Source organism: Alosa sapidissima, chromosome 6 (assembly GCF_018492685.1).
Source record: "Alosa sapidissima isolate fAloSap1 chromosome 6, fAloSap1.pri, whole genome shotgun sequence".
NCBI lineage: Eukaryota > Metazoa > Chordata > Actinopteri > Clupeiformes > Clupeidae > Alosa > Alosa sapidissima.
The window spans coordinates 26825251-26827750 of NC_055962.1; the positions used below are offsets into that span (position 1 = coordinate 26825251).

The window sequence follows — 2500 nt, forward strand, 5'->3', positions numbered from 1 at the left end:
CTCATATCTCCCCCTCTGACCTACTGTAAAAGCACTACTACCTCTCAGAGTCTGGGCTGTGTTTAGGCTAATGGACGACCGGTGAGAATAGCCCATTTGGACTCACAGAAGTACATGTAAGTGAGATGAGACTTGTATTGGCTAGCAATCAGTCTTTAGATTTGAATCAACCACTTTAAGAGTCTGATCTAAATTTGTGTGAGAGGTCTTTTGGCGGCTAGCTAACTATTGAACTGTTAAAACCTTAGAGGAGTTCAGATTGACCCTTGTAGAAGAAGACCATGTAAATGGCACACCCCATTGACCCTGAGCTGACACTTACAGCAAATATAAGTAATCAGATTTTGTGTATGTATAACTGAGAGAGGTTATGTTAGCTAGCTAAGTAGTAGCACAGCTAAACTATAGAGGGGTTTGGGTGTAGGTTTGAGTAGTAGCACAGCTATGGAGGATTTTGGGTGTAGGTTTGAATAAAGGGGTTTGGGTGTAGGTTTGAATAGTAGCACAGCTATGAAGGGGTTTGGATGTAGGTTTTTATAGCAGCACAGCTATGGAGGGGTTTGGGTGTAGGTTTGAATAGCAGCACAGCTAAACTATAGAGGGGTTTGGGTGTAGGTTTGAATAGTAGCACAGCTATGGAGGGGTTTGGGTGTAGGTTTGAATAGCAGCACAGCTATGGAGGGGTTTGGGTGTAGGTTTGAATAGCAGCACAGCTATGGAGGAGTTTGGGTGTAGGTTTGAATAGTAGCACAGCTATAGAGGGGTTTGGGTGTAGGAGAAAGCCTTGCAGTGGAGCGGGGGGTCAGTGGACTGCACTTCCATCTCTGGCCTCTGCAGGTGGTGCTGTGCCTATTTTCACCTAATCCATGCACTATGCTTTTCACCTTATACTGATGCAGTGCATTTTCCCACCTAATTCACCCAGTATGCTTCTTCACCAAATCAATCAAGTATGTTTTTTCACCAAATTGATGCAGTATGCTTGTGGTGTCCTAGTGGCTGGTTCTTAGATGTCTCATGATGTAGTGGTGGTTGGTAGATGTCTTGCTTGGTGTTAAATTAGCTGACTCTTCAGTGTTTGTGTTGAATGTCTTGCCCACAGTGTTCAATTAGCAAATTGATTTTGTCTAGTTATTAAATTAGTTTTACTTGGACTGGATACTTTGCACTTCGCAAATAATTCAAAATAGGACCCATAGAGCTGGAGATGTTTACAAAGCAGCACTGAAAATATGCACCTATACTCGTTCATTGTAAAATTACGAGAGATGGTGTCTGGCAATGTATTTCTTGCCTGGGTGGATAGCTCAAAACCAAAAACTTTTTGCTCTGCCATTGCTCTGGTATTCATACACAAACCACACCCTTTAGGGTTCAGTGAATAAGACAATAAAGAGTGAAGAATCATCTGTTTGAACTGAGGCCGTGTGTTTTGGTAGCCTGCTGGGGAACAGATGTTTCAGGGCCAGAGTCTAACTAGCAATATTGCACACACACATATGGCAATACTCTGCCCATTTTAAGGTTGTTTTAGCGTGGATAGAAATCACTTTTAAAGTTGTTTTAGTGTGGATAGAAATCACTTTTCTTGACATCTTGTTACTTTTTGTATGCAGCAGTTATGTGTGAGAACCTGTGAGCACGTTGGAATGAACTACAGGCAGATATGGTCTGTGTGTGTGTGTGTGTGTGTGTGTGTGTGTGTGTGTGAGTATCTGGAGGCCTGAGGAGAGGCTGGCTGTTCCGGCTGAGGTGTCCCCCGTACCGGACACACAGAGGAAACGGTAGTCTGAGTGAAGCCACTAGTGGTTGTGTGTGTTTATGTGTTTATGTGTGTGTGTGTGTGTGGGTGTGTGTGTATGCTGGTTAATCTTTTTTATATCCCTTTGATGTTTAGCCTCCATTTAGTGTATTTACAGAAACAGCCATCTTCAGTATGTTTATGCACGTATGTGTTTTTGTGTGTGTGTGTGTGAGTGTGTGTTCTTGAGCAAGCAGGCAGACTAGTGAGGGGCCACTGCTTAGCAGCTCCTGGACAGCCTTCAAGGTCATTTTCGTTTTGGGGGAGAAAACACACGACTCGGCACTCTGTGGTCAGCCCTGTACCCCACTGGCATCGCGCTGAGATAGAGAGGAGATCTCTTTCTGTGTGTGTGTGTGTGTGTGTGTGTGTGTGTATGCACATGTGAGACAGAGAGAGAAAGGGATATTTATGGTTTGGCAGGGTTTTTTTCCCTTGCGCTTGAGGCTTGGCTGCATGAAAAAGCAACAGTGCTGTGGGAAATATGTGGTTTTGCTTTATCGTCGTATTTTTGGCATCGTAATGACTCCATCATACTGTGACTCACTGTGTTAATATAACTCCCTGTCTTTTCCCCTCCGCTCTCGCTAATCTAACTCACTGTCTTAGTTAATTTAACTCATTGTGTTAGTTAATCTAACTACCTGTGTTAGTTAATTTAACTCATTGTGTTAGTTAATCTAACTACCTGTGTTAGTT

The 2500-nt window shown here is 43.2% G+C and overlaps 1 protein-coding gene across 3 annotated transcripts in view; it reads left to right on the top strand.

The window, feature by feature from the left end:
- Window positions 1-2500, top strand: part of LOC121711445 (pleckstrin homology domain-containing family G member 1) — a 108349-nt gene that overhangs the window by 73838 nt on the left and 32011 nt on the right. The gene's annotated exons all lie outside the window — the stretch shown is intronic.